This window comes from Lagopus muta, chromosome 6 (assembly GCF_023343835.1).
Source record: "Lagopus muta isolate bLagMut1 chromosome 6, bLagMut1 primary, whole genome shotgun sequence".
Taxonomy (NCBI): domain Eukaryota; kingdom Metazoa; phylum Chordata; class Aves; order Galliformes; family Phasianidae; genus Lagopus; species Lagopus muta.
In genome coordinates this window covers 59,047,211-59,062,378 of record NC_064438.1, presented here as the reverse complement: position 1 = coordinate 59,062,378, position 15,168 = coordinate 59,047,211, and the positions used below count along the sequence as shown (strand labels likewise).

The window sequence follows — 15,168 nt, the reverse complement described above, 5'->3', positions numbered from 1 at the left end:
AAATGGAGTTGAATGGAATAGAGTGGAATGGAATGGAATGGAATGGAATGGAATGGAATGGAATGGAATGGAATGGAATGGAGTGGAGTGGAGTGGTATGGAATGGAATGGGATGGAATGGAGTGGAATGGGGTGGAGTGGAATGGAATGGAATGGAATGGAATGGAATGGAATGGAATGGAATGGAATGGAATGGAATGGAAGTGGGTGGAATAGTTGGAAAGAGCCTAATTCACCATTATCATTAGGTCATATACAAAATGATAAGCTGCTTTTCAAAACGACATATTACTGTTCAAGCAGAAAATAAGGCAGGGCGGTGCAGGATCTTGCAGAGTTATAAATGTTGCAAAGCAAGGGTTTCATACACTGGGGACAGCAGACCCTCAGAGTCCATGCACTGCCTGCTTGGGATCCATGGGAGGCGAGGAAGAAAAGTTTCTATACAACACAATGTCAGCCACGTATGTGAAATTTCTATGGTACATTTCACTTAGCTAGAAATGTTCAGGGGATGCCATCCTGAAAACAACTGAAAACGTTAAGCTTTGTATAACTGCTAATGCATTGTTCTGATAATTTACCCAGCAGCACAGTTTCTCCATAAGGACAGGAATGGTCAATGGATAATATGCATACAGAAACACAGAGGTTTGAAGGACGGTTTTATTTCCCTTCAATAGTTGAGACTTTTGATTAACTGAGGCCGCTGAAGCCGTCTTGGCACTTTTCATCAGTGAAGCTCATTAAGTCGAGAGTCTTGGCCAAATTCCTTTGTGTCAGGCTGGAAGTCCCAGACTAAATGCCTGCAGTACGCCACGCAGTGATCTGTGGCTCACAGAGCTCGTCCTAATAATGGCTCTCCTTCCATGTCAATGATATTAAACACTTGTCTGCTTATCTGTTCGAATTATGCTGATGACCATGCAGTTGTGGGGAATGAAGTTCACGCGAGTAATTGTCCGTAACGTTGGAAACCCTTTTCTGTGGGAGCTGCCACACACTGCAGCAAGCACAGCTCATTGGCTCACACCTGGGCTGCCTGGGTCTTACAGCCCTGTCGCACAGGGGTGGGCTCCATCTAGAGCCGTCTGCTTCCCACTGGAGACCAGAAACCAGTGTTCAGATACAGGCAAACTCCATATAGACACACACACACAAAAAATCTATCTTTTCTCCCCACCCAGGAAAGTGATAGTTTCAGGTTTCTGAATGCAGCAATAAATAGAAAGACTGTGCATCACCAGCTTTGCAAATGGTGTTGCTGTGCTCTGTAAGGTATTGACAGTTAAATACAGAATCTACAACCTTGGGGTCAGTGGAACAAAGGTGATTTTAGTTTAGCTTCTGAAATATTGAATCCAGTCAGCTATGAGAGTGAGTAATTGCCCGTGCCCTTATTTCACACGCGACGTGACAAAAGAAATGAACTTTCTGACGGAGGACAAGGGTGTCTGCTTCACAATTTACATTACCAGAAGCATCACCTAATCCATTTTTAACCTGATAGTGCTAAACTGTGATGGCTTCAGGGAGAATTTCAAACACTAACAGCATGCAGGAACAAAAGATAAAGATATCTCTCCCCTTTGAACAACGGAGCTGCTGTGCAATGCATGATAGTCAGCGATGCTCCAGTAATTCAATGACATTTTGACATTGCCTACTCTGCTCTCATTACTGCACTTCTATATCGGGTTTCCTCAGTTCAGCATGAGAACTCATGTATGGCAGAGAGACCAGTACAATTTTGGTGCTGCTTTTTAATTTTTTTTTTAAACAGTGATGCTGGTGCATTCAGAAAGTAAGGCAAAAGACCCTTATCACAAGAACCGTATAGCAGGCACTGGGGAGTGAAACCTCATCTATTTTGGATGTCTGTGAGTAACGGTTATAAGACAGCCTGGATTTCTCTAAACCTTTACAGATCTGGAAAATAAGTGGGAAGAGAAAGTCATGCTCTTCCCAGGGGCAGGCTGAGGTTAACTCATGGCCCCACTTGAAGATGATTTGGTTTCCAATACTGGATTCAGCGGACCATTGCATCAGTGATTTATTTCAGACTGCGTGTCAGGAACTCTACTTCGTGACTGATGATGGCTGCCCACGTATTTCTCAAACAATGAAAAGTTAAGGACTGCTGCCTCATCACAAGCCTTTGAAATGAGGACTCCTCCCACCTTCCAAGGTATGTGGTCAATTTCAGAGCTGTGCGAACAACACCAAACCACGTCTCCGTTCCTGACATCTCAAATGGTTGAGGCTCCTCCTTTAGAGCATCTCCTCCGACCCATGCAGCTCCAGCACTGCCACTGGGGCTGGCTGCCCAATGCAATGTGTGTCAAGACTGTGATCACACCCCAGGGCAGACACCACACAATGTTTCAGGACAAAGTGCTCCAGTGTGCGACCACTGCTAAAAAGAAGACAGTATTTTCCCATCTGCAGATGGAATTTCACTTGTTTTAATTTGAGCCCATTGCGTCTGGTCCCGGGTAAGAGCACTACTACAGAGTCTGACTCCTCTTTATTCCTTCCCATCCAATACTTATATACATGGACAACAACTCCTCTGAGCGTTCTCCAGGCTGAGCAGTCCCAGCAGTCCCCACCTCCTTGCACCTACAAGCTCCTGTTAACATGAGGGAGATTGAACAAGCATTATGTTTAGAACAAGATACACAAAAACATACAGAATAAAATGCACAAAATGCTCTTGGTTCATGTCAGGTCAGGTCACGTTGAATAAACTGATGCATCATTGTTCTTAATAGCTTCAGCCTTAGGTAACTGCTCTCCTATCAGCTTGTATGCGTTACTGAAATCAGCCTAAAAAGAGCAAGTATAACCTCAGCCAGATCCACCCCTGTCCCCAGAGACAGACATTGCTCACCACGTGTGCACGCACCCATAGTAGATCCTGCTGCCCCTTAGCATTGCTCCAACTGCCCGTGTTGCTCATTCATGGGTTTCTGAAGATGCTGAGAAACGCTTTAATCTGGGAAGTAAAGCGGAACCATGTGCAACAGCCTGCCCAAAAATGCCTGATCTTTAAGGCCCTGTTCATTGTGAGAAGACAATGTGAAATCTTGGTCTGTGCCTAGAGGTGCAGTGTGTAGTCCCAACTACACCAGCATTAACTCTCAGCATCTCAGTGTAACCACGGTTTGATGGGGTTTGTGTCCTGCTCCATCCATGCTGAAGACAGAAGTCAAAAGCTCTTGATATCAATGAGAACATAAATGGCCTTTGAAGTGCAAGTGGTGGCCACACACAGCCAGAGGGGCACTCTGTGCAACCTGGTGCTGCTGCCTAGAGGAAAACTCAAAAGCGCCAAAAATGGACCTGTATATAAAACCATTTGTCACAGATAACACAGAGCTTTCTAAAAGGACAGGCAGATGTCAGTCTGGGTAATGAAGCCCAGCTGGAGGGGAGTAAACTGGCTGAAATGTTTATGGGTCATTGCAACAAAACCTCACCTGCTCAGGTTTTTATGTGAATACATACTGAACAACTATTGGTCCTGCTGTTATAATTTCACACAGAATGGTGACTACAGGAACAGCAAAACATTTTTCTCTAAAAATAATCTTCTTTTGTCATGTTCTGTTAGCAAAATCTTCTCACATTCTGTTCACAGATATTATTCAGCATTTGGATGTCTGGTTTTACTTCATGGAAAGCCATGCCTTGCACTTAAACAAACATGATGCTATTTTGATTTTATTTTTGAAACAGGTTTGATGTGATACTTACCAGGATCCACATTATTTGTTAAACAGTTCTGTGGTGAGAAAGTGAAGATGGTTCCAACTGAAAGTTTCCATCATCAGCCTTGCTGGACAGTCCATCGTTTCGACCTGTTGGGTGATGGCAGAGCCTGCACTGTCCCTGCTCTGTCCCTGGGGGCTCTCCCCTGGGAGCAGCATCATTTATTGGGTCCCAGGTTGCCCCCAGGTCCCGGGTTCAGTTATCGGCATTTTTAGGAGGTGGTACCAAAGAATGGGGCCCATTTTGCTCTGCAGTAGTTTTCTTTCTTATTGTTTCTTTTTATTTTTTTATCTTGATCAATACGCTGAATTTTGCCCATAGGCAGGAGAGGAATTTCTCCTGACTGTGACGCTGAAGTGATAAGAAATGCCAACAGAGGTGGAAAGGCTATTGTTCAGTAAAGGTCAGAGCTAATTGAAAGATGTCAGTTGGAAGGCAGTATTAATAACTTTACTCCATTGAAACCGAAGATTTCTCCAGCATCATTTCTCTCCTTCAAGGGAAAGAAGGCCAAGTAACAAAGTGTTACTTCAGGTCAAAATGCGACTGCTGAGCTCTCAGATGAAAAGCACGGATGGCTTTGGCATTCCAGTGGGCGAGCTCAGGGTCGTGGCACCCAGCACAAAGCCTGAGTGCCGAGAGGAGCTGAGCGCTCCTCCAGGGACAGCAGCTCCTCTCTCAGACACTGCCAGCTCAGCACACATCTGTCCCGAGGTTTGTTTGTCGCAGCAAATACTTCAGAGCTGACTCTGCTGCTCCTTCTCACTTCAGAGGCAGCCAAACAGCCCAAGTGTGCAAGAACTGTGGATAACCACATGGTGAAAGGCACTGCGTGAAAGCAGTGTGGCTTTGAATGAGCCCCGGTCCCAGCACGGGCTGTGGGACTCAGCCTGCAGCAGTGGCTGCCTGCTCTGGGCCTTGGAAAAGGGATATTCTTGCTGTGGGAAAGCAGAATTTCTGTGGTCATAAAGGATTTGGAAATTTCAGGTTTTGCTATGAGTCACATCTAAACTGGACAAAAAGATGTGGAGTGGGAAAAGGAAAAGCACAGCACAGTGTGACGGGATGGAATTGTGGAGGATGGAAGAGCATCTCTACAAGGAAACAGAAGAGATTCACTTTTTACTTGAGGGTTTTTTTCATACCCACGCCCAAATTCATTCCACTGCTAATAACAATAATTTGAATATTTATTGAAGTACTTTAAGTCAATTTTTAGCGGGGAAATATTGGTGGAAGGTGGATGGTTGGCCTAGATGCTCTTGGAGATCTTTTCCAACCCTGGTGATGCTATGATTCTATGGTCATGGAGCTAGCAGGTCCCAGAGATAACAAGTTACAGCAACTCGCACCTCTGTAATGGTGCCTAGCAGAGTTTACAGAGGATGATGCTAAGTCAAGAGATCTGCTGCAAGGGATGGCAGCAGAGCTGGGAATCTGAGCAGGTGAAGAAAGGGGAGGGGACAGTGAGCATGGATGTGGGGAACTTGGGAGTGGAGGATGCTGCACAAGGGAGGCCTAGATGCTGCCTTCTGCAGCTTTAACAGGACGAGGCTGAGGGTGGACCTGCTTGCTCTCTGTGAACACACCAAGGCAATATACCAGGTAGGGCTAATATGTCCTTTATTCTAAAAATAATTTTGGCATGAGAGCAAATGATAACAAACATGCCTTGAATAAATGTGTTCTTGAAAAGTGTGGTGTTGACATTAGAAGCAAGATCTCATACATTAAAGCTTGTGGAGTCATGGACAGCGTTCCAAGTGAAGCAGTAAGTGGAGACATCCCCACTTTCAAGCTCAACAAGTTCATAAATAGGAACAAATTTTTACAACCTCAGAGCAGCAGAGCTGGGAACTCCACAGTTTTTTCCAGCTCCGTGTTCCTTTGTTTCTGTGCACACATAAAATTGCTACTGTAGACAAAAAGGTTTGGCATTCAAATTATATTGACTTAATAAGCACTGAATCAGATTGATGGCTGACAGCTGGCCCTGTCCAGCCAAGCTGCACCCCCAGCCATGTGCATGGTGTGGCTTTGTCAGCAGCCAGCTGCATGCAATGGGATGGGGGACATCCAGGTAGGGCAGCAGCCCTGTAGAACTTCTGGTGGGCTGTGGAGGCCTGAGGTGTGTTGTGTCTGTGCTGCTCTGGGCATCATCCCATGCCCAGCAGGAAAAGCAGTCCTATACCTCAGGCCTTGCCTGAAAGCAGGTCTGCTCATTGAAGGAGCATCCAGCAGTGCTGCTGTCTTCTTGCCTTCCTGAGAAATAGGAAGCAAAGCATCCCAGATAGGAAAGGCCATGGCATGGGGACTTGCTCAGACAGTTCTGCACATTCACATCTCACCCAGCACTGCAAAACACTTCGTCTGGAGGATGCATCAACATTGGAACCAAAATGGTGACGACAACAGAGAACAGAAAGTTTCTACAGGATAAAAGAGTTCATCTACAATAGAAGTTAAATTTGTCTTCTGTCATGCAAAGCAATGGGGAATACTGTGTTTTCATCACAGAAAACAAATTTCCAGCAGCAGCTGTGGCAGATAAGAGCCATACACAGAAATAGATCTGCAAATCTGTGCCTTGTTGGGAGCAGGTTGACGAGATGCGTCAGAGTTCAGAAGAATCATTTATTTAATCATGGATGGAATCTCTAAAATATTGTAATTGATTACATCTGCACACAGACAACACAGAGAGGTTGACTGAAGAAGAAACTGTGAGATTGGTTGAAAAGCTTTAAAAAGCTTCTTTTCCTGGATTTCTCTTTGGGAAAGTATAAAAGTTTAATATATATTTCAAAAGAAATTAGATGCAAAACATGTGTATTTACTGAATTCAGCAATGGAATTGAATATTTAACGTTCTTGGCCTTGGGAGAGGTGGGGAGTAAATAAAAATAAAACCTAGTCTTGTAACTATTCAAACAAGGTGATCAAACTGATTAAAGATGAATAAAAAGAGATTTTCTCATTAAAAAAACAGGATATTAGATTTTTCCCTTTAATATTTTTGTTATATTGTAGCAGAAATGCTGTCACAGCCTGAAGCAGCGATGGAGCACCTGGTGGGAAGGCAGGGCCAGACCAGGGGAGCTCAGGTGCATGCAATGCACTGGGTGATGGAAGGGCTGGAGCCAGCATCCTCCCCTTCCCAGACCTCATTTAAGGGCTGGCAGCCCAGGTGGGGGGCTTTTGCTGGATATCCCTGCCTACCTGAGGCCTTCCAAAGGTTAGCAGCTTTTTTTCTTCATTTCTGTGCCCTCTGCTGTTGTATTTGAGTGACTCTTCAATTGTTGAAACCTGGGATCTTACTGTTCTGCTGTCGTTGCGGCGCTTTCCGTTGTGTAGCGCATACATTTGAGCTTTTAAATAATTGAAGAGGAAACAACTAAGCCAACATCAATCTTGATCATCTTGCAAAGAGTATTATCTCAATTGTTAACAATTATGATCTCAGTGGAACTTTGTATCTGAAAATGCATCTGGCTGTGATGTGTAGTGGGGTGGAATCCCACTGAGGTGTGAGGAGATCCCCACAGACATGAAATCTCAACTCTCACCCATAAAGCCTCATAGTTTTTTTATGACTATATAATTCCATTTTTCAGATTTTAAAGCAAGTGCACTGAAAAACATGGTTTGCAAGAGGTAATTTCTTACATTATTTGTTCTCATTTCTCCAATTTCTTGAAATTCTATAATCTGTGTTGGAAACAGACTGCAGGAAAGCCTACCAGCATTCATGTACAGATGTATTAGACTTAGAAGGCAACAAAATGATCCTTAAGTGCAGGAATACATTCCTCCCAGAAGTGTTGGAGCGCATGCTCTGTAGTTGAGAAATGCATCCTGAATTATTAATCCAGTTCTTTGGATATGTGCTCAGCATAAAGGAGCAACCTTACAGCAACCCCCTTGTCTGAGGATCCTGTAAAAAATACCAGCACTGATTCAGAACAGTTATTCTACACATTTAGGTTTCTGAACACAATAGAAGATTCTGTTTTAAGAACTGTGCTTGTGTTGTGAGTGCTGTGCTGTGCTGTGGGATGAGGCACAGAGGAAGAAGCAAGGGACATGCTAGTTTGATGCACTCCAGAAGTGTGGGTTGGATATTAGGGATAATTTTGTCTTAGAGTGGTCAGGGATGAGCACAGCTGCCCAGGGAGTGATGGTGGGGTTAGGGTTGAGGAACACCCTGGAGGTGTTTCAGAGCTGTGGAGATGTGTGCTGGGGTTGGCCTTGGGGATCTTGGAGGTCTTTTATAACCTGAATGATTGTATGATTCTTTAATGTTCTGAGCTGCAAATTACTCCAAACACCTCTGACTTTAAGATGATGCCACTCCTGTCTAACTGCAGCCAGCTTTGCATGTGGCACTGCACTTCTTCCTAGGAAGAATGAGCTGCCCTGAAAGCAAGCTCTCCTAGGATAGTCTGTGCTCTCACTCCTTCAGAAGCTCCAGTGCTCTGTCAGCAGTCAGGTTGCCCCTCTATATTGCCACCTCCACCCACACCCTGCTGTCACTGTCATCATGTCTGATGGATGCTCGTCCTTCTCAAGTACGGGTATGAGAGGACTCTGACACCCAGGGGTTTTGGGGCTGTTCTGTGGGCTGTGCCACTGGACACGGACCAGCCATGCTGCTTATGATGCTCCATTTCTCTCTGAATTCTGACCTTGGCTACACTTTGTCTCCCGTGGCTGAACATTTTTTGAACCTTAGCCCATCAACAGCTATCTGAAAGTCTCTTGTATTTTCTGACAGGGTTTTGCTGTAGTATCTTAGCAGCGCATTGAGACTGAGCTGTGCCATGTGCTGCACAAAAGCTCTTTGCTCTGTCTTTTTCTTTGCCTGCTCCTCCATGGATTTCACTCATAATGAGGACACTTCTCTTTAATCTGTGAGACTTTCCGGGTGCTATTTCTGGGTGAGCAGTGAATGATCGGAGAGCTCTGCAAGAAGCAAACTCCAAGGCTGAGGATGGGAAATAATAGATATACCTATCTTTTGTGTGAGCATGACGACGTTTTTGGGGATATGTAGCAGTGGCAAGCTCCAACCCAGGGTGCCAGCACTGGGGATCAGAACTCGGATCTGCCCAGCTCCATATTTACAATGGCCACAAGAGCCCCAGTGCCACCATGCCTCACTGCTGGCTTTGTTCTGGGGCTGCACTGGGATTGCTCAGTTCCTTCCTGGTGTGCTCAGAACAAATAGAGCAAAACAAAGCAGCAAAGAAAGTGGCACACTATTTACCATATTGCCTAATCAATATATTTGTGTACCTTATAGGTCTGAGGGCTCAGAGAATGCTAATTATTTGCTAGAAACGACAATTATTTGCTGGGGCTGTTGTAATCTAATGGTTGTGTGATGAGTAACTGTAGTGCAGCACAATCAATGTCATACAACAATAATGTGAGTCTCTGGATGGAGAAATGTGTGATTTCTTTGCATGCTGAGAGGGCTTGGCATAACAGCAGTGTCTTCAGGCAGGAACCACTCGACAGCTCACCCCAGCCCTGCTGTTTGGTGCCCATTGAAGACACTCAGTACAGAGTCTGGGGAGGCTGCATCAACAGGGGTAAAGGGGAGCCTGAGAGCACTAACAGTACTAACCCTGCTCTGTACTCAAACTGCTCTATGTAAGCACTGTCCTGAGCAGATTGTTGGATGCAGACCTCTAGCAATCCCTTCACACCCAAATTTTCACTGCTGGATACATGCTTGGGTCACCAGGCAGAGCTCTTCTCTGCTGCTCCAGTAGCACACAGCTAGACAGCTGTTTTCTGGCTCATTTGAGCTGCAGACCTCAGAGCAGAGACCTTGTCTCCCTGGGGGGAAAAGAGCAAGCAGTTAACAAAAGGAGTAGACTTCCCCCTCCCTGCTTCTGGATGTGGCTCCCAAGTCACTTATCTCCAAAGAAAATGGTGATGCTAACATTCTGAATGTAAAAGTATGAGAATTAATTACAGAATCATAGAAATACAGAATCATTGGGTTGGAAGAGATCTTGCAGCCCCTTGAGCTCTGTCTCTACCATGGGCTCTGTGCCCCCCTCACTCCCACAGCTCAGTTGTCCTAGAGCCTCATCCGTGGCCTTGGGCATCTCCAGAGGAAGGAATCCACTGTTTCTCTGGACAGCAGTGCCAGCTCCTCATCTCTCTGTAAAGAGATTCCTCCCAGTAAGTAATCTAAGCATTGCTGCTTTTAGCCTAAAACCTCCTCTCTCCTCCCACAGCTCTGGTCATGGCACAGCTGAAGCACTGACTGCAGTTCTGGGCTCCCCAGTTCAAGAAAGTCAGGGAACTGCTGGAGAGTCCAGTAGAGGGTTGCAAAGGTTATTGGGGCTGGAGCATCACTCCTATGAGGAAAAGCTGAGAGACCTGAGACTGTTCATCCTGGAGGAGAGAGGCTGAGAGGGAATCTTAATGTGCACAAACATCTTAAGGGAGGATATCAACAGGATGGGGCCAGGCTATTTGCTGTGATGCCTGGCAACAGGCTCTAATTGGAGCCTAGAAAGTTCCACTGGAGCATGAGAAACAGCTACTTTACTATGGGAGTGACAGAGCCCTGGAACGTACTGCCCAGAGAGCTGCTGGAAGCTCCTTCTCCAGAGATATTCAGAACTCACCTGGATGTGGTCCTTGGAAATGGTCTCTGGGTAACCCTGCTTTAAGCAGGAGGGTTGGACTAGATGGTCCCAAGTCGACTCTTCCAACCTCAACCATTCTGTGATTCCCCCTCATCCTATCTCTAATAGACTGTGATTAGTCACTCTCCGTCCTGTCTATAGGCTTCCTTTAAATACTGGAAAGCCACAATGGAGCCTTCTCACTAGAATATTTTCTTCTTCATGCTGAACACCCCCAGCTCTCAGTCTTTCTCTATAGGAGAGGTTCTCCATCCTCTGAGCACCCTCTTGCCCTCCTCTGGACCTGCTCCAGCAGCCTCATGTCTCTCTGTGCTGGGCCCCAGGCCTGGGTGCAGCACTGCAGGGGGGGCAGAGCAGAGGAGGACAGCCCCCTCCCTGCCCGGTGCAGCCCGGTGCACTGTAGGCATTCCAGGCTGCAGGCACACACTGCTGGCTCATGCCCTGTTTCTGTCCACCAGCGCTCCGAAGTCCTTCTGCACAAGGCTGCTGCTATGAGTCCTTATCCCACTGTGAACACATCAGAACACATTCTGGCAATTCTTCTGAATGGTTTTAAGGGATTTTGATTTGGTTCATATTGGCGATTTTCATAGCAAACATCACTAAAGGAAAAAAACAAAAAAAAACAAAAAAAAAAAACAAAAAAAACCAACATAGTAATTATGCATTGTAATTGATATGAGATCTGCCAGAAAAATAATCTAAATCACATCCATGGAAAGGAAAATGTTTGATTAGAAACTGAAAAAGCAGGATATGTATTTCAAATTCCTATCAAATATTTTAAAATGTGCACTGTTTGCAGTATACATCAAATGACAGAAGCTGTCAGAGTTGTTTTTAAAAATATGTAGCACTTCCTTGGGTTGGCAGGACATCCTTCAAAGCATTGGCTGTTCTCAGAGCCTGTGCTGTTCTCCTCTTCCCAGTACTGGAGCCTGTCACAGACTCACAGAATGGCCTGGGTTGCAAAGGAGCACAGTGCTCATCCAGCTCCAACCCCCTGCTGTGTGCAGGTCGCCAACCAGCAGCCCAGGCTGCCCAGAGCCACATCCAGCCTGGCCTTGAATGCCTGCAGGGATGGGGCATCCACAGCCTCCTTGGGCAGCACTGAGTTTGCCCAGTTCAGCGCTTTCCCTTTTCTCCCTTCCCTTCTGTTCCCATCGCTCACTGCCCTACTTGTGTTCACTTGTTTGCAAACAAAGCTCAGTTCAGTGTTGCTGAAAAGCTAATTAGCTGGTGTGGTGCTACTGGGAGATGTGTTAGCATGGAGAGGAGGATGTAATAAAGGAAAAGAGCATCGGTCTTCCTGGAGTGGTAAGTCCACCCCCACAGTCAGCTCAGCTAGTGCCTAGAAAGGCTGAAAGCATGGAAGTGCTGTGTGTTGGTGTCCTCTGGGAGCTGTGGGCAGAGCTGGCAGTGGGGGCCTGCAGTGCACACAGCCTTGTGTGGATGGGACGGGCGGACATCCTGCCAACACCTCCTGCTGCAGAAAGGCCAGGGCGCTGGGTGTGCTGGGTGAGCTTCGGTGGGTTTGGGAAGCCGCCTTGTTTGTTTCTGTAATTAACTAATTAGTGTTCGGGGATTTCTTCCTAGTAAAGAAAATCATACATCCAACAAAAATGTTGTGGTAGTTGAAGTTATGTAGTTGTAGAATTGCAGACAAAAATATGTTCAAGTTGGGAAGAAGCCTGTGATGTCTCCAGGCTCAGCTCCTGCTCAGAGGATTGACACCATGGGCTGCTTGGGACAGTGATCAGCTGAGTGTCAGAACCCTCCAGGAACAGACTGCTTATGTGAGCCCCGTGGGGATCCTCATCGTGTATCCTTAGGCATCAGATAGCTGCTATGCAGTCTCTTTGCTCCGTTAGCAAATTAAAGAGCAGGTTGGGTTACAAAGAAAACCTTTGTTAATAATGCATGCGCTCTGAAATTGCAATCAGATCACACTAAAATGGGAGAGTTTTAGCATGAAAAATAGTAAGTGTGTCTCAAACATTTTAAGACTGCTTTAGATTTTTATGCCTGAAGCAAAATTCATTTCTTGAATGAAAAAGATATGATTCTTTTTGCTTGACCTTATTAGTGGGATTTTAGATAGCTGTTCTTCTCGCCCTCGCTTTTGGTTTACATCACATTTCTTTGTCTCTTTTTCTTCCTTTATTTCTTTTTTCAGTATCATGGAAAGCTAAAAAAATATCCAAGGCAGAGAGAAACAATAATAAATACGAGGTGGCAGTGAAATTAGATATCTCTATTAAAGTAAATAGAACTAAGAATTTCTTTATCTAATCTAAACTATGGGAAGCTGTTACTTTCTTTGGCGATCCTTTTTTTCCATAACCATTAATACTCAGAGAGCTTAACGCACACTGCAGCTCCTGATGCTTGAACAATCAAAGTCCAGCATTATCTGTTCTCACAGCACACAGATCTTCTTGCAGTCACCATCAGTTTCTGCAGACACCTTTTGTTTTCCTGCCCATCTCCCTACACCACGCGTTCCATCAGCCCCCTGTGATGTGCAGGTCATGGCATGGTACAAATCTGTATCTGGTCTCCAGGTTCTGATCTTCAGTTGTTCCCTTTGAGCTGTGGCCATTCCTCTGCACATCAAAGTTTCCTTTTCATAGGAACCAATGGATTTCCAGAAACTCACATGTGCTGTGGATACATCAGTAGTGACTCAGAATGCTGAAGGCGGTTTCCTACAGTCTCTCCTCAGCACCTTTTAAACTGCTTTGCTAGCTTCTTGTTCAGATTATCCTCATATCATACCACAGGAAAATGTCTGTTTATTCTCCTAAAAACAGTTCCTATACATGCAATCACTGCCTTGGAAATTATGGAAAATTGTGTTGTTATTGTTCATCAGCAATTATAATTCCATTTACTTTCAGGAGTGCAAAATGTATGGGGCCAGGAGAGCTCAGCTGGAATCATCCCACCTCTGAAACCTCCCAGTCCAACTCCACACAGACATACACACACATTCACACTGATAATTACCTGCATTTACTGAACAGGACAGGTATGAGGAGTGGCAGGATGTGCCTAGGAGCATTGGCAAAGCATGTTTTCTCTTTACCTAAGGTTGTGTTGGACCTAAATACTTGCCTTGTGTATATTTGTGTAAAGCATTGCTCTTTGCTCAGGAATTAAACCTAAGTTGAAGGCAAACAGGCTGCTTACCAGCCAGGCAGGTCTGCTGGTTCTCCCCTTTGCTGAGTGGGCTGCCAGGCTCTGCTTTGGGGCTGTCCTGCTCCCTTTGTCCCCTGACTCAGCACAACCAGGGTCACACAACCTCTATAAAGGGAGGAGTAGATCAGAGAGGTGACTCAGGATACCCCACTTCTCTCCCTTTCACATGGCACCAGTTGCTTACTTCGCTAAAAACCGAGAGAAGGGAAGGAATTATTTCCCCATGGTGTCAGTAATCCCACGCCCCAAGGGCTGCTGACCCACACAGAGAAACCTGGTGCTCTGGGGCAGAGGGTTGAGCTGCAGCCACAGCTGCATGGGGCCTTGTTCAGGATTGCTGTGTGTTTGGAGGCACTGATTTCAGCGATTTGAAGGGCTCTGATGAAATGATTCAGACTGCAAAATAAAATAACGCACCTGCTGAAGGGGATTTCAGAATATGGCTTAAAAACACAACAGGCGAACCACACGTCACGGCCAGGAAACAGCATCAGCCTTCAGGCACATGAAAAGGGTGAACTCAAACATTTGCTTTTGTTTATTTCAGTGAAGGACTGGGATGAAGTTTGGGGGAAGGGGAGGAGCTCACCCTCAGCATGGCGTAAAGGCAGCATAAAAAATACTCTGACACACTGACCTCCACCAGCAGCACTGCAGACTCCAGCCTGTATTTAAGTCAGTGCTAATATAAACTTCCTCCTCTTCTTTGGGTGCTTCTTTGGGCAACTCTGTTGACAAACTGCAGAGCAGATAGAGAAGTGTGGGCTGTGGCTGTGCACCAGGAACTGAGTGGTTCTGAACAGCCTGATGGCAGCACTGCCCAGCTGGACCCACTCACAGCAGCTCCTGGTGTGGGGCAGAGCTCTGTGCAGCCAGCCCTGGCTCTGCTGCTGCTGTGTATTCACACTTGTCCATTTTACATTCAGAATAACAGAAATTATTGCACTTCCTACTGTGAGGTTTGCTCTAATTAAGTGGAGTCACAGCCCATAGCAACTTCAGCACAGCCACTGCTTACACTGATGTGCAACTTCTGCTTCCTATCAGTGCACTGAGATCAGCACAGGTGAGCTGCAAACATGAACACTGCTTGTATTAATGAAGACTGTTTGGAACTGGGTAACGTTGTCATGGATGTGAAAGCCATAAAAGCCACAAATTTAAACATCTCTGTGTACTTTCTGATATTCTGAAAATGACATTTACTTGCAGAAGGTCTGAGAATTAATAAAACAGACAGCGGGGAGAAAGAGCCATCAGGCTGATCCGAACTGTTGCCTTCATGATCCATTTTTCAGCAGAATAGAGGTGTTCATCAGCAGCGATATGTTTATCCTGATCACAGCACCTCTCTCTTGGTGGTAAAGCAGCAATTTGGGAGGTGAGAAAGACTAGAACTGCAAGAATAACCAGAATAAATTTTCATAATGTAAATCATTTACAGAAAATACAGCAGTGTACTTGGAAACAGGAAAGGATGATGGATGAGAAATGTGTTTCCACCTTGTCTGAAACATCTTTGTTC

At 45.5% G+C, this 15,168-nt stretch overlaps 1 long non-coding RNA gene across 1 annotated transcript; it reads left to right on the top strand.

The window, feature by feature from the left end:
* Positions 1-6,970: 6,970 nt before the first annotated feature.
* Positions 6,971-14,941, top strand: LOC125695133 (uncharacterized). Its single transcript, XR_007377821.1, has 4 exons — positions 6,971-7,009; positions 9,856-9,969; positions 12,149-12,264; positions 12,800-14,941. It is a non-coding gene; the product is annotated as an uncharacterized LOC125695133 (long non-coding RNA).
* Positions 14,942-15,168: the final 227 nt, after the last annotated feature.